The 24,416-nt window shown below is 50.8% G+C and overlaps 1 long non-coding RNA gene across 1 annotated transcript in view; it reads left to right on the forward strand.

Annotated features, from left to right (window-relative positions):
* Positions 1–24,416, forward strand: part of LOC146870942 (uncharacterized) — a 48,683-nt gene that overhangs the window by 400 nt on the left and 23,867 nt on the right. Inside the window, exon 2 of the long non-coding RNA XR_014979902.1 lies at positions 318–382. This is a non-coding gene — a long non-coding RNA (uncharacterized LOC146870942). The remainder of the gene's footprint in view (positions 1–317; positions 383–24,416) is intronic.

Here is a 24,416-nt window from a genome sequence, read left to right on the forward strand (position 1 = left end):
TAGAGATCGTGCATATTAACTTGTCAGATTTTGACACAGAGATGAACGTTTTTTGACTTACGATACTTGTTAGGCATATACCAACCTGTACACATTGAGTCACTAGATGTATCATAATAGCCGCACATTGATTTTCGCTATGCTTTTGAAGGGATATTCATCTTACATCCAACATCTAAGTTTAATTTTACCTCTCTGATCAGTTGACAGGGATGTAGTTATTTTGATATATATACGTTTGGGCATATGGAGTGATCTGCTAAATAGTTTGAACCTTGAGTTCTATTTTTACTTGTCCCTTTCCCTTTGTTTGTTAGAGCGGGGCCTCAATTGACCTGAGTTGGCACCAGGCGAGGTGAGGTCCAGTCCTCGTATCAGACGGGTGAGCAAAATAAGTTTTGACTATAAGTGTATTATAGACTTGAAGCTGTCTTGAGGTTAATAATATTATATACCTCAGAATTTTTACCAGCCGGAAGATTTTGTAATTCTATGTTTTGTCATTAAGAGTACCACGTTGTGTATTTTGATTTTCTTTTACAGATGTCCTACACATCTCGCTGATACGGTAGGATCAGTAAAAGATATCAAAGGTTGTATTAATTCCAACCTGCATGTATATTGTTCTCTCTTTACTTTTCACATTTTATGATATTATTTTGGTTTTGCAATAGTATTAACAGACAGGTCCTGAAGAAAGCCGCGGACCATTAGTCCAGTAGGCTGAAACATGTTGACCGTTTTTTAAGCAGTGATTTTTTACAACTGCTTATTTTGCACTGTTTTTAATAAGGATTGCAATAGATATCTCAATAAATAGATTTTTCTTTTGCAAATCCTTTTTTAACCACACTTACACGGTTGCACTGCACTTATCACTCCCACATTTACTTGGGGATTTCCTTCTAAGTTTCATGAGAGCTAAATATTTCTCTCGGTTCTTCTGTCTTTTCTATAAGACCCCCTTGAGAATATAAACCACCCATGACCCCTCTATGATCAAGAGGGTTAATGGAAAGTTGGATGGATACCCAAATGATGACAATGATCACGTTGGTGAGTGATGGGAATCCAATCACTGACAAGGGTCTCTTCACTCTATAATCCTTTATTTTTCCTTGTGGTACTACTCTTGATGACAAATGTGTTCAGTTCTTTCTCTTCTCTCCTCAAATTAATAGCTGGTATATTCAGACCCCGGATTACTTGTGGTGTTTGATCATATGGACCAGGGGATTTAATCCGGAATGAATCTAAAAAATCCCTTGGACCCTCTATTACCTTTCTGTTTGTTATTAAATCTTATCACAAGACAAGCTACAGATGTGCAGCAGCTTGTAAAGACATGCTACAGAGCTTATAGTGACATATGGTACCTTTGTTCAGGGGATTGTATGGTAATCTGCGCATAAGGATAAGTTCATCACTTATAACTATAGGTCTGTGAAATTCAAAAAAACAATGAATATCTCATGAGTGGGAGAGATGTCAGAACAATTTATACAAGAGGAAACATCGTTCTGCTTTAACATACAAACATGAACCCCTAGTTAAAGGCACACTATACTTCCCCCTGTCTTTTTTTCCTAAAACAATAGCCAAATGAAATAGAAATTTTAAGAAATTAAGTCTTTAGTCGAGTCACAGTGCTACATCATATTTAGAAGCAAAGATGAAAACAGAATGGCCAGACATATCTGGCAATATGTACAGACAAAAACTAACACAGTTTTTGACAGTTTTGAGAATGTATTAGCTACAAAGATTTCTTATTGCCCATCACCGCAAATAAACTCCCTTTTGAGGGATAGGGAAGAATTATGAGAGCCAATATTCTTAGGACCAAGTAATAAAATTAGGTGGAATTTCAAATTCCATTTTAAACATGCTAACCATGGCTATACATTAGGGTGCTCTATTAGCCCATTCAGTGCATTTCATTTGCGGGATCCCATAGATGTCTAGAACTTATAATATTTAATGTCCAACAAGTCATTCTTCATCTCACATACTAAAGAAGACAGGTGGACTTTACGGAATTCAGTTGAGATTTATATGATGGAAAATGAAGATTACAGGCAACTTTTCCTTCTTCATCATCGGATCCTTACCAATATCGTTGAAAATTGGTACAGCTATCAAAATGTATAATCTATTTTATTGTATGTAATGCAGTGCAACTATGTTTGATTCCACGTTGACTGAGAAAGCCCTGCATACTTTTAGACACCAATTTTAACTCCATTATTTAACAAGTACTCTGGCACAACTTCATTAATAAAACGTCTAACATAGATTCAATATCAACATCAATGGTAGTCTTCTCAACAGACGTAGTCACTCACTCTCCAAAGCAACATAAACAGGCAAAACATTGAATGAATCCAAGACGTCAAACGCAATCTTCTACCAGGAATGCTTCACCCAGTGCACCAGATTCAAAGTCACAGAGTTGATTTTATAATCCTCTGTAACTGGTTATGCAAACATCGCTTGTAAGTACCCATTTGCCAGCCTCCAAAATCCATACCTGGCCTCCACGAATTCAATCTCAACAAACATTTAGACGGACATGCAGCTGTGTTCATATGGAGCATTTATCAATCACACCTTTCCATGCACTTTGCAGATAAAGGCCACTCATCATGCATAAGCTTCCAAATCGCATCTTTCTCTCGAGCTTTCATTCACTCATCTTTCTATAAAATTACCTGAATCAGCTAATACTTGTTTAATACTGCCAACTACGCCATCTTTCATATACTAATCTTAATGATAAGGAAACTCTTGCTCTCCAACCCAAAATCCAGACATTTCTGGTCTGGGAGGCTCCTAAGAGCCAGACCCAAATCAGAGCCATCGTCCACAAGAACAGCATCAGGGTCTCGACCAGCACCGACGACACTCTCAGCACCGCCGAACACATGCATTTCCAGATCCACACAGACCCCAAAGGCACCCTCGTCTACAGACCCCCAGGACCCCGACCCCAGTTCAGCGACACCATCGCCGACTTCATCAGCACGCACGCCTTGACCTCCACCGACTACGTCCTCCTCGGAGACCTGAACTTTCACCTTGAGAACAACAACGACAGCAACTCCACCACCCTGATCGATAACCTCGCCAACCTCGGACTGGAGCAACTCGTCACAACGCCGACCCACTCTGCCGGCCACACGCTCGACCCCGTCTTCACAAGCTCCCACGTCTCCTTCAGCCACACCACCGAACTCCACTGGACCGACCACCGCTGCATCCACTTCACCTTCCAGAAACCCACCGCACCCAACAGATCCCTCACCGCTGCTGGAGCAAAATCACCGAAGACCAACTACACGAAAACCTCGCTCTCAGCCCACCCACCGAACCCTCCAACACCGACGACGCTGCCCACAGCCTCAGACGCTGGATCGACGACTGCGCCAACACCCTCACCCCACTGAAAAAACCCTCCCGCAGTGACACCAGCAAGAGGGCCAGCAGGTTCACCCCAGAACTCCTAGCCTCCAAGCGAGCCTGCTGGAAACTGAAGAAGTAATGGCACAGTGAGCAGACTCCTGACAGCCACGCAGCCCACAAGGACGCAATCCACAACCACCACCACCTCATCAGGACTGCCAAGAGGACCTCCTTCAAAGACCGCCTCGACAACAACGCACACAATAGCAAGGAGCTCTTCAACATCGTGAAGGAACTTTCCAACCCCAGCTCCAACACCAACGACATCCCGCCGTCGCAAGCCCTGTGCGACTCCCTCGCCACCTTTTTCCACCGCAAGATAGCAGACATCCACGACAGCTTCAACACCCAGCCAGCCCCAACAGACATCAACACAACCGAATCTCCACACACCATCGACCACGACCCCCTGCTAGCCTGGGCCAACGTGAGCCTCGATGACATCATCAAGACCATGAGCACAATCCACTCTGGCTCCCCGTCAGACCCACTCCCGCACCACATCTTCAACAAAGCCAGCAGCTCCATCGCACCCCACCTGCGCAACGTCATCAACCTCTCCCTCGAGACCGCGACCTTCCCAGAGAGCTGGAAACACGCCGAGATCAACGCCCTAGCCAAAAAACCCAAGGCGGACCCTAGAGACCTCAAGAACTTCCAGCCCATCTCTCTACTTCCGTTCCCGGCCAAAGTCATCGAGAAGATCGTCAACAGACAGCTAACCCGATATCTTGAAGAAAACAGAATCTGGGACCCTTCCCAGTCAGAGTTCCGCAGCAACCACAGCACCGAGACTGCCCTCATCGCCGCCACGACGACATCAGGACCCTGCTGGACAACGGTGAGACCGCTGCCCTCATCCTCCTGGACCTCTCCGCCGCATTCGACATCGTCTGCCACCGCACACTACGCGCACGCCTCCACGCCGTAGGGATCCGAGACATGGCTCTGGAATGGACCACCTCCTTCCTCGCCAGCAGAACCCAGAGCGTCCGCCTCCCCCCATTCCGATCCAAAGCCTCCGAGATCATCTGCGGCGTACCCCAGGGATCTTCCCTCAGCCCGACACTGTTCAACATCTACAAGGCCCCGCACGCCCACGTCGCCCGACAGCACAACCTCAACCTAATCTCCTACGCCAACGACACTCAGCTGATCCTCTCCCTCACCAAGGACCCCATCACCGCCAAATCCAACCTTCACTAAGGAATGAAGGCCGTCGCGGACTGGATGAGGATCAGCCGACTGAAGCTGAACACGGACAAGACGGAGGTTGTCATCCTCGGCTCCAACCCTTCAGCCTGGGACGACTCCTGGAGGCCGACGGCACTGGGGGCACCCCCGACACCCACCGACCACACACGCAACCTGGGAATAATCCTCGACTCAACGCTCTCTATGACCAAGCAAATCAACGCCGTCTCCTCCTCCTGCTTCAACACCCTTCGCATGCTCCGCAAGATTTACAGGTGGATCCTGACAGACACAAGAAGAACAGTCACCCAGGCCCTTGTCAGCAGCAGACTCGACTATGGAAACGCCCTCTACGCGGGCGCTCCGACCAAGCTCATCAAACGTCTGCAACGCATCCAAAACGCCTCTGCATGACTGATCCCCGACGTACCACGCCACAGCCACATCACCCCCCACCTGAGAAACCTGCACTGGCTCCCCATCAACAAGAGGATATCCTTCAAACTCCTCATCCATGCACACAAGGCACTCCACAAGACTGGCCCAGCCTACCTCAACGGACGACTCTCCTTCTACATCCTCAGCTGCCAGCTCCGTTCCGCCGACCTCGCACTCGCCACCGTCCCTCGCATCCGTAGAACAACCACCGGCGGAAGATCCTTCTCCCACCTCGCCGCCAAGACCCGGAACACCCTCCCACTGAGCCTACGACAGACCCAAGACTTTCTGACCTTCAGGAGGCTACTCAAGACCTGGCTGTTCGACCAGCAGCGCCCCTCCCAGCGCCTCAAGACCCTTGCGGGTATGTAGTGTGCTCTAAAAATGATTGATTGAGAGCCTCTCTTGGCCTGACTAGGTACTTAATAGGTGTGTTAAAGGTTATGGTACCATAGTGGCACCACTAACAGAACTCAGTTCTAAAAGACAAATCAGAAAAATTATCTGGACCAATCCCGTGTCCTTCGGCACGTTGGTCAAAGGTCTGCATCTCATGCAATTTTTATATGTATTGGACTTTTTTTAATTATGGTTTTAATTTTTGTATTTGTATATTATATGTCGATTTCAGCTCTAAAAACGTTTCCATTAACGAGCACCGAAAATGTGGCTCCAAAAAAGTACAAAGTTATGAAAAGAAGCTTAGATGAATTGATTCAGTAAACCAAGATCACTAGAAATTACTTTGATGCACTGTTCATTGTGCGACTTCAAAATGTGTGCTAGTTGAATGGTGCACACCAACACTGCAATATTTGTGGTATCTATGGAAAGTAGCTCATTTTTCTTTCAGGGGTATTGGAAGACGGAAATAAATTAATCCTTAAAGATTGCGCACACCCACTCTTTCAGAACCCACCCAGAGGGCGGTGGTTAGGTTTGCCTTAGATGTTATTTTGTCAATCATTTGGCATTTTCACGTAAAACCCTGAAATATTGGGGGGGAAAAAATCTGAAAAGTTAGGATTTTCTCCCTTTTGGAGTACATGGAGGCGGGCAACGCCCATAGGGCTAAAAGGGCTTCAGCGACCCCCTTCGTGTGAGTCAGCCCGGGCTGAGACAACTTCCCGGGCACACACACAGGCAATTTTTGAGCTTATCGCAGCGCACCTGAGTACTTCATAAATCGTTCTAAAGAATACATTTTCGATCTATCAACTTTTTCTAAATAATTACTGAAGCTAATAGAGGTAAAATGTTCATGTTAAAACCAACCTTAATCTGCAAACGTAATCTCGTGACTGGTAATTTTCTCCCTCAAAAAGTACAACCCTAGAATGCCTGACAGGATTTATAAATCGGGTTTGAGTATTAAGTTAAATTAGTTTAACTGTGAGCGAGGACTTGCAGCAGCAATTTTTGACAGAAGTAGCTGGAAAGCTTTCTTGACACGCTTCGTTTTCAGTACCGAGCAGCGAAAGATTAAAGATTTAGGGCCATATGTAGTTAGCTAAATACCGGTCGGTAACGGCCGAAATTCGGTAAATATCCCGTTACCGACCGGTATTTAGTCAAGTGAGATGTAGGAGGCCAAAAACCAGTTTTCGGTAAATATGAATCGGTAAATACCGATTCATATTTACCGAATACATATTTACCGATTCGGTAAATATGAAGTGGTAAAACGAGAAAAGATATGTAGGTAAATTCGGTATTTAGGAAATCCATGAAATTCGGTAATTAAGAGTCGGTAATTAACGCAGGTGGTAAGCATCAACAGTGCATATAAGCAATCCCAAAATGCAACAGCATGGACAACATGGCCGCTCTGTATGTCATTGCAAGGCGCCTACGTCTACAGGCAGCAGGTCTGAGGATTTGGAGACGGGAGGAACGCATCTACAGACAGCGCATCACACTCTTTCAACAGACTGACGCAGAGATACATGAAAGGTACAGGCTACACCCACAAACCATCATGGACCTGATAAGGGACCTGCACCCACTCCTGGACCAGCCAACAAGAAGGGTGCATGCCATACCACCACATGTGCAGGTTCTCTGCAGCCTACATCTACTCGCATCTGGTAGTTACCAGGGGGTGATAGCTGCGGTGGGCGGTGTATCCCAGAGTTGCCTGTCCCGTTTCTTCAGGAAGTTCCTGGATGCCATGATGCAGAGAATGCACCACTACATCAGCTTCCCAAACACACAGGCTGAACTGCAGAAAACCAAAACAGACTTTTATCACATGGCACAGTTCCCCCATGTCATAGGCTGTATTGATGGCACACACATTCCAATCTGCCCACCAGCTGCCACTGAGCACATCTACAGGAACAGAAAGTCCACCCACTCCATAAATGTGCAGGTAATCTGCGATGCAGGGAACATCATCACAGATATCGTAGCTAAGTTTCCTGGGAGCACCCACGACTCCTTCATCTTCCAGAACAGTGGGATCTACACACGACTGCTTGCGGGAGAATTTGGAGAAGGATACCTGCTAGGTAAGTAACAGTGACGCTCCATTCTACTTAGTGCAAATCATCGTGTATTGAGGCATGTGACTGATGGTTCTCTCATACTCACCTAGGCGACAGTGCATATGCCGTGCGGTCATTCATCCTCACTCCCTACCTACACCCATCAACCCAGAGTGAGAGACGATATAATGTTGCACACAAATCTACACGCAACGTGGTGGAGCGCACGTTTGGACTATTGAAAAGCAAGTTCCGCTGCCTCCACAAAAGCGGAGGCGCACGCCAGTACACACCCATCATCTGCTGCAAGATCATTGCCACTTGTGCAATGCTGCACAACCTTGCCACGAAGAGAGGTACAGAGGTGGAACTAACTGATTTTGAGGACAATGATGATGAGTCAGGACAGCCAGAGGCCAACGCAGCTGGAGTGCCAACAGCAACAGATGGGAGAGAGAGACGGGCAGAGATCACATGCAACTATTTCTGAGTAAGTAAGGGGACACAGCCAGTTGTTGGATGTCATGACGTAGTTTAATAATGCGGCACTACGCCACAACAACAAGAAAAAGCCGTTCTGTCTACATTGTGTAATGACTACTTGCAAATCCAGGGTTACTACACCCAATTGTCTTAGGCTATACCGTGCAGCATTACTGTTTGCGGCCACGCACTACAGTGTGGGATGCCACGGATTGTGCATCCTCACTAGTGGCAGCCCCATGCCGCCTGCTGCTCCTCCGTGTATCTGGGACAGGGGGGGTAATGCTGCTCCTGCTGCTGGTTTCTATGCTTTCCACAGCATCCCCAGCACCAGTTGTGGCCGCCTGGCTTGTCAGTAGCACTTCCAGGGCACTGGTGACCTGCACCATCCCCCTTGAAACGTCATTGCTGCAGTGTGTCAGGCCCTCCTGCATAGCCACAGAGCGCCTGCAGAGCAGCGAAGTGGCAGTTGCCAGCCGGTTGAGTGCCCTCGTATGAGTATCTCTCCTCTGCCGTTCCAGGCGCCGTGCAGCTCTGTCCGCATCATACTTGCTGCACAACAGCATGACCGACTGGGACATGTCCCGCATGCCCGCAGCCATCTCACTCATCCCCACCGCCATAGCGCTGATGCCCCTGTCCATGTTTTCAAATGTAGCTTTCAGTCCCCGCATTTGGCGCTGAACTGACATCATTGCCTTTGTTTGTAGGCGCTGTATCTTTAACATGGTGCCCTCGAGCCCCGAGAACACCCCATGGCTCTCATCGTGTGCTGGTGGACTCTGCACCCGAGACCTGCGGCGACGTCTGGCACCTGTGTGTGCTCCCTCTGAGGTGGAGGGCACAGTGGCATGGCTCCCATCCTGGGGCACAGTGGTTGGCTCCGGCCCCCTGCAGTCGTCAGATGAGGACTCTAACACTCGCAACCTGGAGGCAGCACGCCTCCTCGACCTCACCAATGCAGGCGGTGATGATGCCGGTGACTCCAGCATGAGTGGTGATGCTGTCTGTGGTGGTGATGCTGTCTGTGGTGGTGATGCTGTCTGTGGTGGTGATGCTGTCTGTGGTGGTGATGCTGTCTGTGGTGGTGATGCTGTCTGTGGTGGTGATGCTGTCTGTGGTGGTGATGCTGTCTGTGGTGGTGATGCTGTCTGTGGTGGTGATGCTGTCTGTGGTGGTGATGCTGTCTGTGGTGGTGATGCTGTCTGTGGTGGTGATGCTGTCTGTGGTGGTGATTCTGGCTGTGGTGGTGAGGCTGCATGTGGTACTGATCTCTGGGCAGAACTGGTGCTGGCCTTCCCTGTACTGTCTTGCCGGTGTGCCCTCTCTCCCGTTGCATGTGCAGTCCTGCGCAATGTATCATCTGTGGACAGAAATGCAACATCAGCTCAGTGTACCTGAAGGCCTGTATTGCAAGCATCACAATACATTTCTGTAACCCTCTCACATTGTCCTCTGCCTGCTTTTCGCTAATGTGTGTACCATGCCTTGTTGTTCTGTGCTATTCAGTTCATGGTTGGGGTTTCCCAGACTACAGCTCCCCTAATGCATTGCCAGTATGCACTAACACATGGACTGAAGTGGGATACTCATTTCACAATTGGGGGTGTGGGATAGGGGTAGGGGGGGCAACATTGCTGTGCATGCGTCTTACCTTGTTGGGTGGCGGCTCTGGCAGAGCTGTCGGCATCCCCAATCCCCACGACACTCTCGGGCTCTATTGTGGACTCCACCAGCTCCTCCAGTTCGGTAAGGGCAGGTGCCCTGTTCCTTCCACCTCCTGTCCGGCTGGCCTCCTTCTGCAGTTCCCCCATCTTCCTCTTCGTGACGATCCTTAGGTCGTACCAGCGCTTTTTCAGCACCTCAATGTCCCTGGGGTCACTCCAATTGCATTGACCTGCGCCTGGATTCCCAGCCATATGTTGCGCTTCTCCGACTCAGGCACTTGCAGGGACTGCTTCCCAAACAGCTTCTGGTGCTGCTTGACCTGCAGTTCCTTAGGGCTAAATTTCTGCTTTCTCCACCTTCCCCCTCCAACTCTCTGTCTCCTGGCTGGACATTGTGAGTTTGAGCTGCACAATCAGGCACTGGCTCCCTGCCTCTCTTTTGCACTCCCAGCCTCTCCAGAGTCTGATGATTGTGTGCACCTGCCTGGGTGTGGCCACTTCCTGGTTGGGTGGGGTTTGGTTGCACAGGATTGGCTGATTCATCCAGTCATGTGTTTTTGAATTTCTGATTCGGTAACTACCTCTTCGGTATTTACCGAATCGGTAAATTCCGATTCTTGAATACCGATTGTTACCGATTCGGTAATTATTACCGAATGATTACCTACATATAACTTACCGATTCATAAATACCGATTCGGTATTTATGAATCGGTAAAATACATTTACCTACATATGGCCCTTAATCAGGTTTTTAGGCGTATAGACCGACAATGCACGTGGAGCGTGCGGTGCGTCCTTCTCTCCAGAAGGAGGCAATACTGTTGTTTGGCCGCTTTGGCTTCTGTCAAGTCTCGCTAGCACCCATGTGCGTCTATCTCGCTCTGCACGACTGCCGGCTTCTTAGGTTGTTGAGCGCCTCTGCACTTCGTTAGTTACCCGCCGTGGAATGTTGGAAGAGATCGTCTATGCCGCTCGCACCTCACCGGTCTCGCACTAACCCCGGGACACCGCACCTCACAGGCCTCAGACTGTGTCCCTGATAACTAACAGGCTCGGCGACTCAGCCCTGTACGCTACTCCTGCGCACTAAACTACTAGTTGACATGCTAAGCCTTTCTCCTTCCCAGTCCTCTGATCCCACCCCTAACGGAACCGCAACTTTACCACACTTCACTGCATACTAACTTTATCTGTGGGGCAGGTTGAGGGTTAACCAACTGCTTGACGACTCCCTCGGGCAAAAATCTCTTCCTCTAAAAAGTGCTGCACCCCCTGACAAAAACACTTTTCGTAACCCCCCTGATCTCCAACATACTTGTTACTCCCCCCGTAGCGCTGTCGTCGCCCCGATGATGGCGCAAATACTGGAGTCCATCCTCAGCAGCCTCATGCAGCCTGACAATGTGGTAATCCAACAGGTACCAGACTCTGGAGGGAGAGGGCTGTGGGTGGCCCTTTAGGGAAGATGATGCTGGGGTGGAGCTTTTAATTTTCTACAAGTTAGAGTAGGGGTGGGGTGGAGACGGGCGAGTCTGTACGTGGCATTTCAAATGTCAACATTTATCAGCTATGTAGATTTTTAGAAACAACAACGTACTGCTTGTGAACACTCGCCCATTTGCAAAGGAAATTTACCGTTCGCTTTAATAAACAATTGGCATCGAGACACGACTTGCGCACCTCAACCTTTTGAATGTTCCCATTCAAAAAGGAACTCAAATTCTCCCTATTTAAAATACACTTTGGTAAAAGTTGTGATCGCTGCTCCCATACCCTTTGTTGACTTTGCTTCTCTTTCTTGTTAACGACATTGTTATTCTACTTGCATTGTTGGTTACTTGCTGCTGATTTAGTTAGAGAACAGTTAGATCCCTGTTTTCCTGGTGGTAATAACGATGTTTACTAACTAGAACTCACTTCTTGCGCGCTTTTAAAATGTTCTAATGTCTCTGGGCTAAGTCTGCGCTGTATAAAAACTGTAAAAAATAAATGACAAGCATTGGCAATGCCAATAGGCCTGGCATATGAATGAAAGTGCATTTTGTGTCATTGATGGGTTAAGGCACTCAATTCATTGTACGTGAATTATTGTTACTTTCTTTGCACTCATGCATTCATTCTTTCACCCACTGACTCGTTATTGTATTCACCCTCTGACACCACCACACTAAAATACATACAAACTCAAGAACATGCATGATAAATTAAAAGAATACAAGTACGAAAATAAAAACATTCTGTCATCTAAAGCGGGCATATGCTCTCAGTAACAAAACAAAGCAAAGATATTGAAAATAGTCTATTGTTTTAAAATTCAACCATGGTTGCCACATTTAGCATGGTGAGCACAGGACCCTCGTATGGGCATACCCTTGCCAAGGGTATGCACAGATATGGGTTCCTTGCTCACTGTTCCACTGTAACCAAGCTGCACCTGATTGAAGAGGCCCAATGGTAAAGAAAAACACAGTTTTGGATTGCTTGTGTTCTGGTTCGGAGAGGACCTGGCTTGTCAGTTCTGGCTGGACTGTTCCTATTGTAGCAGAGTCGAGAAAGATTTGCGTATGGCTGGGTCTAATCTGGCGTGGTATTGTAGGCAAAAGTACACTGGGTTGGAGTGCTACAATGAACGATTGCCAGCGGTTAGATGTTTTACAAGTATCCTACCATCACCTTTTGTGTGTTGGATGTGCGGCAAGAGATTAAATCATTTGATCAAACAGGATTTATAAAGTGCTGCTATTCATCCGCGAGGGTATTGAGGTGCTGAGAGCCAAGTTACTTGGGTCGGATTAGTTTATCAACCAAATCTTGTTTCCCTCCGAATACCTGAAGAGAAGGTGAGACATGGAGGTGGAGGCTGTTTCAGTACATGGCTAGGTAGGAGAAGGAGAGTCCTCCACTGTTTCAGCAGATGCGGAGTGAGTGAGGGAGAGTGTATGGAGGGTTTGTGGAAGCTCAGGCGGTGGGTAAGCATTTTGAATTGGCGCCGCTTGTGGATGGGGAGCCAGTGGGGTTTCTTTAGGTGGGGGGTGATGTGGCACAATTTAGGGAGGTCGAGGATGAGTCTGACCACTGAGTTCTGTATGGTCTCCATTCTCTTCGGGATCTATGTAGAGTATGTTGCCATAGTCCAAGCGGCTGGTGACGAGGGCTTGAGTGAAGGTGTGTCTGGTGGTGACTGGGAGCCATTTGAAGATCTTTTGGAGCATGCGAAGAGTGAGGAAGCAAACATTGAGACTGCGTTGCTCTGATTTTTCATGGTGATTCTGTTGTCAAGGACAATGCAGAAGTTGCGGGCATGGTCTGTAGGGGAGGGTCCCAGTTGAGTAAGTCACCAGGGAGGTGTTGTCCCGAAGATCATTACTTCTGTTTTGTCTGCATTGAGTTTGAGGCAGTTGTTTTGTGTTCAGTCGGCGATGCTTGTCATGCATAGGCAGAAATTGGCCCTCGCACTGGATGAATCTTCGGATAGAGAGAGGATGAGTTGGGTGTCGTCTGTATAGGAGCTGATGTTCAGTTCATGGGTTCTGACTATGTTGGCCACGGAGTTCATGTAGGCGTAGAACAGGGTAGGGCTGAGAGATGAACCTTGAGGGACTCTGCAGATGCAAATGGAAGGCGGATTCTCTGGTTTCTTCCTGTGAGGAAGGATGTAATCCATTTGAGGGCGTTCATTTGGATTCCGACCTGATGAAGCCTCTTAATCAGGGTGTGGTGAGACAAGGCTGCTGAGAGGTCGAGGAGGATCAGGCGGACGTTTCTCCCTAGTCCAGGAGGGTTCTGATGTCGGTGGCTGCTATCAGGGCGGTTTTTGGTGCTGTGGTTCATGTGGAATCCAGATTGGGATGAGTCCAGAAGATCGTTGTTCTCCAGGTATTCTGGGAGTTTGCGGTTGATGGCCTTTTTGATGACTTTGGCAGGAAAGGAGAGTAGTGATGTGGGCTGGTAGTTCTTGAGCTCGTTGGGGTCAGCGGCCGGTTTCTTAAAGAGAGGTTTGACTTTAGCATGTTTCCATTCTTCTCGGAAGGTGGGCGAGGTGATTGATGTGTTGAATATGGCAGTGAGCTCGCTGCTGATAGTCCTGTTTCCATGCCACTGGAATCAAGCTACCCTGGCTGAAGAGGGGTGAAACCCCGAAACCGGTCCTAGGATGCTTGTTTCCAGTCCAGGGAGGACCTGGCTTGGCAGTTAGGGCTAGACTGTTCCCATGAGGCACAAGGTCAAGACTGATTTGCATATGGCTGAGTTCAAACTGGAACGGCATGGTGAGCAAAAAAACGATGGATTTATGTTTAAAACGTTTTTATTGAAACAAAAACAAACCATGGGGGAGGGGGATAGGAGGTCAGGATACATGGAATACAGTCAAAGAAAAAGGGTGCAACTCCAGAGGGTTGGCAATAGGTAGCGCAGTAAGTCAGGGGGAAAACACAGTAGATGAAGGCTAGAAATACAAGCTATGGAACCCCGCCCGCGCATCCGACACCCCAAATCTAAGCAATGAAAGCCATCAGCAACTCAACAGAACACAATCCCCCCCCCCCCCCATCCCCCATCCTCCCAGTAACGAACCCCCCCCCCCCCCCCCCCCCCCCCCCCCCCGTCCTATGGTCCCGCACCAGAGTAATCCTCACCAGGAAGCCCCGCACCCCCCCCCCCCCCCCCTCCCTGGGAGGTCCCCGCCTCACATGTAAACTAGTCCGCCGGGGTCACCGGCGGCGTCAGCCTGAGAAGCCTAAGATACCTCGGGCAGGTGAGCTCCCGGAATTCAGTGGACAGCAGCGCTAGAAAGGGTTGCCACAGCTCTTCAAATTGGTCTATCTCCCCCGCAACCGTAAGCGACAGCTTCTCCATCCCCAGCACATGCCAAAGCCTATGCAACCAACCGGTGATGGAGGGGACGGTGGCTGTGCGCCAGTGGATTAGAATGTTCTGAACCGCAGACCCCAGCGCAATTGCGATCTGCCTACCCCTACGGGACTTCAGTGGGTACATTAGGTCATTGGGGAGGCCCAACAGGACATACGCCGGGAGTCGCGGCAGCTCTATCCCAAAGTGCTTATCCACCTCGTCCAGAACTTCCTTCCAGTAGGCGGTCAGCACTGGGCAATCCCAAAGAATGTGTGAAAGGGTACCTTCCTGCCCGCAGCTCCGCCAGCACCCCCTGTCAGTGTGCTTATGCATTTCATACAGTCTCTCCGGGGTGTAGTACCAGTATGTGGACACCTTAGTAAAGGTCTCCGTAAGGCCCGTGTGATATGCAGAGTGCCGCGCCCGATACGCAATTTTGTCCCATTCCTTGTGGCTGAGTGTCCTGCCCAATTCCCTGTGCCAGCGCTCCCTCCCCGGGTTGTAATAGTGAAACGGCGGGGGTTGTAGGTATTTGTACAGATCGGTAATTAGCTTAGCGTCGGAGGTCCGAGTAGCCAACCACCTCTCATACGGTGTAATCGGACGGGCGGCGGTGGCACGCACCTGGGGCTGGAGGGCCCAATGCCGAACCTGCATGTAGCGCAATCTGTCCAGCTCCGTCAGGCCGAACTCCTGGCGGAGTTGCTGAAAAGGAACCACTCCTTCCGGGCCATAGATCTGGAAGAGTGCCCTGCAGCCCGCCTGCACCCAGTGGGAGAAAACCCCCGGCTCCATCCCTGGGGAGAAGTCCGGGTTGCTCACAATGGGCGTGAGCGGCGAAGGGAAGGTGGTAAGGCCCCGGGCCTCACAGACCGCGTCCCACACACGCAGGGGGACCCGCGTAACAAAGGAAGCGTAAAGATTAGGGGGCGATGCGCGCGGCGCAGGAATGGAACCTCTTGTAAGGTGCGGCCCGCCACTGCCTGGTCTTGGAAGAGTCAATGTTTGTCGGACTCCCACCTGCTCCACTCCACCAGATAGCGTAGCTGTGCCGCCTGAAAGTACTTACGGAGGTCTGGAATACCGAGACCCCCCGCCTCCGGAGCAAGCGTGGAGAGGACCCTCTTCATGCGTGGCCTGCGGCCCTGCCAGACAAAGCGGGAGATGTCAGCCTGCATTTGTCGGATCCGGCCCACCGGGGGCTGGAGCGGGAGGGCCCGGAAAAGATATAGTATCTGGGGCAACACCGTCATCTTGACCGCCGCGATGCGCCCCAGCCAGGACAGCAGGCCTTTGTTCCAGCGGCCAAGCTCATCCTTGATCTTCCTGCTGAGGGAGGCATAATTGGCCGTAACCATCTCCGGTAATGTAGGCGCCAGTAGGATCCCCAGGTACGGCACCGTGGACGAGGACCACTGCATGGGGAAGAGCCGCTGAAGATCCCTCCTGGTATCCGCAGCCAGGGACACGTCTAACGCCATCGACTTGCTCATATTCATTTTGAAGCCGGCCACCCCCGCAAAGGCGTCCAGCTCCCGGAGGCAAGCAGGCAGCGACCTCCTAGGGTCGTCCAAGGTCAACAGGACATCATCCGCGTAGAGACTGACGGTGTGGATGTACTGGCCCATCCGGACCCCGACAGCATCCGGATTATTACGAATCCTCTGAGCAAACGGCTCCATGTAGAGGGCAAACAAGAGCGGCGAAAGAGGGCAGCCCTGCCGTGTGCCGCGCTCGATGGCAAAGCCACCGGAGCTACACCCATTGACCCGCACCGACGCTGAAGGATGCTTATAGCAGTTAAATACCATGGTGCGGAACTTATCGCCGATTCCCAATTTCTTGAGGACCAGCTCAAGATACGGCCAGTGGACTCTGTCAAAGGCCTTCTCCGCATCGACGGACAGCAACATCCGCTCCCCCGAGATCCTTGAGGCCTTCTCCAGAACATGCGTCACCCGCTTGGTGTTGTCAACCGTCTGTCTGCCGGGCACAAAACCAGCCTGGTCCGCCTCCACCAGACCGGGGAGGTGTGGACTCAGCCTGGACGCGAGAATCCCCGTGTACAACTTTAGGTCGACATTTAAAAGCGAGATGGGTCGGTACGAGCCGCAGAGGGCCCGGTCCTTCCCAGGTTTCGGGATTACCGCGACCGTCGCCCTCAGGAGATCCGGAGGGATGGCTCCCGGTTCGGAGAAAGAGTTAAATAGCCGAGTAAGGACAGGGGCCACAACCGTGCAAAAAGTCTTGTAAAATAGCGACGTGTACCCGTCCGGGCCCGGGGCCTTGCCATGTTTCAGCCGCGCGATAGCGGAAATCACTTCCTCAACATGGATGTCCCGCTCCAGGTGGTCCGCCTGAGCCGGATCCAGTACCGGGAGGGTCACCGACTCCAAATAGCCGTCGGCATCCCGTGGCGAGGAGGGCTCCTCAGCATACAGCGCCTCGTAGAAGCCGCGGAAAGATTCCGCTACCTCCGCGTCCCCGGAGACAACCCCCCCCCCCCCCCCCCCCCCCCCCCGTCCGTGCCCACCAATTCTTTCACAACGCTACGCTGTTGCGCGACCCGGAGCCGGTGTGCTAGGAGCTTGCCACATCTGTCCCCCCCCAGTGTAGTAGGCATGTTTCAAGCGTAGGGCGGCATACTCCGCCCTGTCAAGATCCAGAGCCGACAGGAGCTTCCTCGCTGCCTTCAACTGCCTCCACACCCTCGGCGCCCCCGTGCGGCGGTGGACCTGCTCAAGCTCCCGGACCTGAGCTGTCAGCTCATCCCTCTTCAGTTGCCGCTCCTTATTTTCAGCTGCAGAGATAGAGATAAATTCCCCCCGGAGGACTGCCTTCAATGCCGCCCACTGTGTCGCCTGCGAGGTGTCAGTGTTGCTATTGTGGGTGAGATAGTCCCGTATGACCTCCCCGATGCGTTGCACCACCGACTTCTTGTGTAGAAGGGTATCCCGGAGGCGCCACACCCCCCGAGAGGGGGAGGCCGCCGGCCACTGGAAAACGCCGGTGACTGGGGAGTGGTCAGACAGGGTCAGGACCCCGATGTCCGCCGCCGTGGCAGCGGCACGCATCGGTCCACTCACCAGGAGGTAGTCCAGCCGTGAGTAGGTTCGGTGTGCGTGCGAGAAATAAGAGTAGTCCCTATCCGTGGGGTGCATGGAGCGCCAGAGGTCGGTCAAGTCCATTTCCGCAATCCGGGCTCTCCCAGCCTGGGACAGTTCCCCCGTCTGCGGGAAGCGCTGCGCCGATCTGTCCATCACAGAATCTAAGACAATGTTAAGGTCCCCCCCCAAGATAATGTAGCGGTCGGGGGAAGCAGTGACATCCACCAGCGCGGAGTCTAGGAAGCGCTCTTGGTGATCGTTTGGGCTATAAACGGAGCCGACCGTAAATGCTATGCCTCCCAGGCGCATGCGATACGCAAGGAGCCTCCCCTTCTGTTCAGCACACTTATGCAAAACCTCCCCCCGAAAGGAGCTCGCTAGGAGAATGGCTACCCCCGCCGTCTTGTTCGCTGCCGAGGAAAAGAACTGGGTAGGGAACCTGGCAGAACGCATCCTATGGCAATCTCGGGGCAATAAGTGTCTCCTGCAAAAGGCAAATGTCCGCCTGCGTCCCCTCCAGCAACGATAGGATCGCTCTGCGCTTCACCGGGTTATTCAGACCCTGAACATTAAGGGTCACTACCTTTAGGCCCGGCATTCCTCGCGGGGATCGGGAGCGCCATGCAATGGGCAGGGAATCAGCGGGTGGGGCCGCCGCGCAGGACAAGCCAAAACAAAGCGGGCATAGACAACATCGGACGGGACCTTCCCAACCCCAAAACAACCCCCTCCCCCACCCCAAACACACCCCTGGCAACTAGCCACCCACAAACTCAAACACCCCATTGTCTCAGTCAAGCCCCAAGACGGGCAAGTCCATAGAAAAGAACGAAGTGGACGTCCAGCCACTCACCTCCATCCGCTCCCCCCCCCCACCCCCCCGTACCAAGCATGTAAAGAAGCTAAAGACATCTCCCCCCTGAGTGTGTGTTAGGCCGTCAAGGCCACGCCAGAGGAGCCGGTCGAGTCCCCGGCCGCCGCCCTCAGAGCGTCGGCCATGTCCGCCCTGATGGTAGGGGAGTCCGGACGCCCCACGCTGGCCGCTGAGCGCCGCCTCGTTGACCTCCGCCAGTTCCGTCTCTCCGAGGACCTCCACGACGGCGTAGCTCCTTCTTCCTCCGCCGCCGTGAGCCCCAGGACACCACAAATGTCTTGCAAGGAGCGTAGCTGGTGTAACACCCCCATTCCACCGAAAAATCAGGCGGAAGGGGTGACCCCAAGAGTACTGCGTCTCGTGTTCGCGCAAAAAGTCAGTGGCAATCCTAAAGGACCTGCGTTTCTGCAGCGTGATGGCGGAGAGGTCCTGGTAAAGCGCCACCGGCCGATCCCGGAAAGTCAGGGGCTGTTTCCTGCGGGCCTCAGCCATGATGCGCTCCTTCAGTGGAAAGTCGGGCAGGAAGGCCAGAATGTCCGGTGGAGGTGCCGATGACTGGCGCTGCCGGCCGACCCTATGCGCCCTATCAATGCTGATGGGAAAGTCCGCAGCTTCCCCCAGGATCTCTCGGAACAGGGCCTGCAGGTAGCCCCTCAGATCGGACCCCTCATCCGCAGTCGGCACACCACGCACTCTGATGTTGTTCCTCCGAGATCTGTTCTCAAGGTCCTCAGAGTGGGCCTGGAGCTCCACACACTGCTCCCGGAGGCGGAGAACGTCCTGCTGTAGGTGGACTATCTCCTCCGCTCGATGTTGGCCCTCCGTCTCCACCGCTTCAACACGTTCGCCAAGGCCCTCCACCTCCCTGCGCACTTCTCGGACCTCACTGGCCACCTCCCGCTTCAGTGTCTGGAAGTCCTCCCTGAGGGAGCTAAACAGTTCCTCCATAAAGGCCCTCGTGATGGGTGGCTCCCCCCCCAGTCACATCCGCCGGAGCCCAGGAGGACCCCGGTGAGGGCTGCGTCCTGTCCCGCAATTGCTGGGCCCTGCCAAGCATGTCCGGCAGGGTACGGTCCCCTTTCTTCGGGCCACCTCTTCCAGACATCGCTAGCTCGGCAGTCGAACACAGATCCAGGCGCCCCAGGGGTGCTCAGCCGCCGGCAAGCACTCGACGTGGGTATCCCCCACGAGCGAAGTCGCTGCGTCACAGGTGACAAAATGGCGGCCCAGTCCGGTCACCGTCAGACGCGGGAGCCCGTGCGAGACAACCAAGGGGGCCGTAGTGGGGGGGTCTCATCAGCACATCCCTCCGAGAGTCAGCCCAGCAGCAGCGGGGGTCACTTGCATCCAGCAGCCAGGACTCCGGCGAAGGCTGCCACCACTGCTCCTTCGGGGACAAAATGGCGGCAGGGCGGAGCAGGCCAAAATGACCAGGCCCGACGACACCACCGGGGCCCCTGAAGCACCCCACAGTCAAATAAGTTCCACCACCGGCCCCAGTCCGTCACGCACAGGGCCCACCTGGTCCAACCCCGTCAGGGAGTCCGCTGTACCTCGGCTAGGGGTTAGGGGCCCCCGCAGTGCGGGGTGTCGCCGTCACAAGTCCGAGTGCCGGGGCGCCCGTCTCAAGCCCTCCGCCCCGTCGGGTCCTCTCCCGCAAGGCTCCTTCGATCTCCGTCGAGCGGCGGGCCAGATCCCCCTCCAAATCGCAACTTTCAGCACCAGGCCCAACCGAGGCGTCCGGACAGCACTCCAATGCGCTCCGCCCCTCGGGCTCGCCGTCGTCTCTTGAACTCGATCGAACTTTTGGGGGGGTTCCCCCGGGGCGATCCGAACCAAAACAGCACCAATATGCACCCCTGATGCTCCGCCACTCTCCTCTCCCGCGCTGAGCCTCAGCAGGGGGAGAAAAGCGTAATAAAAGGGCTCAAGCTTGGCCGGTCCGGAGGAGCTACGGGAGGAAGCGTCCGCTCACCCCGCCATCTTGGCCACGCCCCAAAACTATGGATTTAGGCCCAGATCTCTGTACTGGTGTGAATGTATGACATTGTTCTGCATTATGTTCATCAACTGTTTTTGCTGTTTCCGAAGTTGAGCATGTGGTGGGGACGGGGTTCCATGAGTGGATGGAGTGCATGGATGGCTGTGGTGTTCTGTGTGGTGAGTTGGTTCCAAGCAGTGATCTGGTGGTTGGAGTTTGCGTCTGTGGGAGCAAGGAGGCTGAGGATGTAGTTGGCTGGTTGGGGTTCAAAGTGTTTGTAGATGGTGGAGATCTTGTTGTGGTAGAAGTCCATCAGGATGTTGCATAGTTTTTGGGAAGGGGTGACTGTATTTTTGGTTGCTGAGTGGTTAAAGAACTCCTTGACTATGCTGAATTGTTCTTTGCTGTGGTTGGAGGTGGATTTGATGCGGTCAGCTAGGGCGTTCTCTTTCAGGAGTTGGTGGTTGTCGTTGAGCGGTGTCTTGAAGGTAGTGCTGTCTGTGGGCTCCTTGCTGGTGTGCCATTTTCTTTCAAGTAGCTTGTAGTTGCGTTTCATGGTTCTCAGTTCCGAGGTGTACCAACTGGCATGTTTGATGGATTTCGAGTGTGGTGGGCTTCATAGGTTCGTAACCATTACCCCATGCAGTATGTTGTCATGGATGGAAGCAGAGTGTAAATATTAATGTGTTAATGTATGGTCTAATGCGTTTGTTATAGCTTTTCATTATAATAAGATTAGATCTATGTCAACAAATATTTTTTCCTACTGAACCATTGAGGCTTGTAGCTGTTATCCTTGGCTTATCACCATAACTAAGGCCTCCTGTACTGTGCTTAAGCTTTCCCACAAGCCAGCCATCAGGCATGCAGTCATAACATTACATATTGTTCAAAATTAAAGTTGGCAAAGCAAAATACAATCTCTTTAGGAGGAGTTAACCAGGAATCCAACAGTACAAATAGTCTCTTCTCACAGCTTGTAAGAGGGGGTAACAAGCACAAACTCCTGCCTACTATGGCAGTCTGTGAGATTCCATGTAAGAAAATACCTGTCTCTTGGCTATAATACAAGGTAAAACAATCTACTCTAAATGCCTATTGACTTTAACATATGCTTTTCACAATCGCTATATGAGACCAACGGCCTTTATCATAACTTTTCATTCTAAACAATCTGGCCTATAACCTTTATCATTGGCACCATAATCAACTTAGCCTTACTGTGTTTTTTTCATAAGCCTTCCCAGGTATACTGTAAAAAAAAATTACAAATATGTACAAGTACAGTTGACAAAATATAAAATCCCTACTAATAGAGCCTAATAAAGACTACCTTAGTGCAATTCATTTATCCATATGGTTTTGTTTGGGGTGGGGGGAGGCAAAACCCTTGTCTACTACAGTAATCCGCAAGATTCCATATAACACAATACCTGCCTACAGCCTTTAGAACAGTGTATTGTCTTTAACAAATGCTTTTCACAATAAGTAATAAGGCTTACTTGCTCTGTTATAACTTTTCATTAGACCACACCTTAGGAATCCAACACAACGTTTCCTAGTGAACTGATGAGACCAAGCTGGCAACCACCAGACATAAATGTATCAAATTAGAAATATGTACGAAATTACAGTTGGCAAAACAATATACAGTCCTTCTCAATGTGGCCTAACAATAACCATCACAGTGAAAGCCTACTCCTATGGTTTGTCAGATTGGGCGTCAAGCACCAAAACCATTTCCTATGATAATCTGAGACATTACATGTAACCAAATATCTTTTAATATATGATAACAATCCCCTTTTGGAGGACTGTTGGCTTTACCATATGATTTTCAAAATAAATAAGCCAGACCTTGTACCTTTTAAAATAACGTTTCATAATAAAGAAGCCAGACCATTTCCCTACTCACCAGTCAAGCCTATAACTAGTTTCTTTTTTTTAACACTTTATTGAAGTTTTCATGTAAAACAAACACAAGACTGAATTTTGTAGCATGCCATTAACAATTGTACATATCAATCATATAGTATGCTTCACATCACCAAAGTTGTCAGGTACGACGTAATACATGGCGTTTGGTTGCAAGAACTCGTCCCCCATCCTCCCAACTTGAACTGTTTATTTCTGCGCTCTATGTCGAACATCAAGTATCTGTTTAGACAAGAGACTCCCCAGTCAGTTATGTCGATCCCACACAGTTCCTAGCTTTCAGCTTCCGTAGATGTAGCTTCCCTCCCCCTTGTTTCAATGTACGTTTTATACAGTGCCCAAATGTTCTTAGGTCGACTACGTGGCGGTAGTAGATCACTGAAATTTTCCATTTGTGTACTGCAGTACAACATATCACTTATCACTTGACCACTCTGGAATCGTAGGGGTCGGGCCGTGTAGCCAACACATTGCCACTCTACGCCTGGCTAACAGCAGCCCCATATCCACCAGTCTACGAGCACCTTTAGGTATCAATTTGGAGTAGCCCAATAATGCTAGTGCTGGTTCCGGAGAGAGGGGCAGTTCCACAATTCGTCCCAATTCCTTAAAAATTAAGTCCCAAAATTTGGCTATCGCCGGACACAGACATGCCAGGTGTATAAAATCAGCTCTGTTTGCTACATTGGTCACATTCAACCCCATCTCTTAGTCCGTATCTACATAGTCTCTCCTGGGTGTAGTATACTCTATTCAAGTATTTGAAGTGAATGAGTCTGTGCCTACCATTTAGTGATATGCGTTTTGTACTACTACAACAATAGGCCCACATTGCGTTATCGATCTCCGTGCCCAAGTCTCTCTGCTACGCTAATCGGGCTTTAGTGTAATGATTTTCCCTGTAATTCATGGACAGCCTATAAATCTTCGAAACTATCCACTGCGGTGACGCAGCCTTGATGACATAGGACAAGGAGGATAATTCCGGCGGCTCCGACAGGCTCCACCCAAGATATGTAACAATGCGTGTCGTGTTCTATGGAACTGAAATTTAGTAAGGTAAGTTGCCACCATGTCACCCTTTACCAACTCATCCCAGCTCTTTGCCGTGCCCCCCTCAAATAAGTCTCCGACAGTCCCAACTCCTATGGAATTGAGTGCACCTGTAACCCCCTTTTCCCTGCAGGGGGGCAACCAGTGACACCATTCTAATGGCGCGTGCGGAGAGTACAATATAGCCCCTGCCTGCAACTTCAGGAGATGATGCCAAGCAGGGGTTGGGCCGTTCAGAGTCAAGTATCCCAGTTCTGCGATCTGGGGATGAAAACATTAAAACTGGCATGGGTAGAGGGGAGGCCACCACTTTCTCAATACGTAAGTGTGGGGTGTCATGCAAGCCATGCACCCAGTGGAAAGCATGCACACTCTGAGCTGACCGATAATAAAGATCCAAGTCTGGAGCCCCCAGCCCTCCCATATGATATGGTAACTTAAGAACCTCCCATCTGACCCGCGTCTGCTTACCCGCCAAAGCCAACCTGGTCATCAGCGTAGTAAGTCGTCGGAAGAAAGAGCAAGGGAGAACCAAAGGAATATTATGGAAAAGAAACAAAAAAACGGGGGAGTGCCACCATTTTCATGATGGAAACTCTGCCTAGTAAGGACCATGGCAGACGGATCCAACGTTCCACGTCATCCTCTAGCCTATCTATGGCTACCCCATAGTTTTCTCTGAACACCACTTCCGAGTCCGTATGGATCTTGATCCCAAAGTACCTCACTGATTCTGTTGTCCATTGTAGTGGATAGTCAGGCTCGAACGGGACCGTGACGGGCGTAAGGGGAAATATCATGGATTTTGGCCAATTAACCTTTAGTCCAGACACTACTCCGAATCGTACCACCTCACGCAACTCAGAGAGGTGCAGTTCT

Source organism: Triturus cristatus, chromosome 1_1, assembly GCF_964204655.1.
Source record: "Triturus cristatus chromosome 1_1, aTriCri1.1, whole genome shotgun sequence".
Classification (NCBI taxonomy): Eukaryota; Metazoa; Chordata; class Amphibia; order Caudata; family Salamandridae; genus Triturus; species Triturus cristatus.